The following is a 368-nucleotide window of genomic DNA, read 5'->3' as shown; positions in this document are numbered from 1 at the left end:
TGTTTTTTTCTTTCTTTACTTTCATAATTTCTGTATTTCCCCGCATTGTCTTTGGCTTTAAAAAAAAGTATATATATATATATATATATATATATATATATATATATATATATATATATATATATATATATATATATATATATAGTACCGCCGAAAAGTAAGCCCACACTTATCATGTTTTCCCAAATCGAAGATTTAAGCTAAATTGAATGTTTAAATAATCTATACCTCATATGATTCGACTTTCATCTCTCTCTAATTTTCATGTTTAAATTTAACTTTTACTTTAAATATCCTAGTGTTCACATCAATTAAATAAACTAGCTCCAAATCGAGAAGACAAAACAAAAACTCCGCAGCAAAAATTA

Source organism: Euprymna scolopes, chromosome 17, assembly GCF_053919585.1.
Source record: "Euprymna scolopes isolate OS-2025 chromosome 17, ASM5391958v1, whole genome shotgun sequence".
Taxonomy (NCBI): Eukaryota; Metazoa; Mollusca; class Cephalopoda; order Sepiida; family Sepiolidae; genus Euprymna; species Euprymna scolopes.
Note: the sequence above shows the minus strand (reverse complement) of the source record.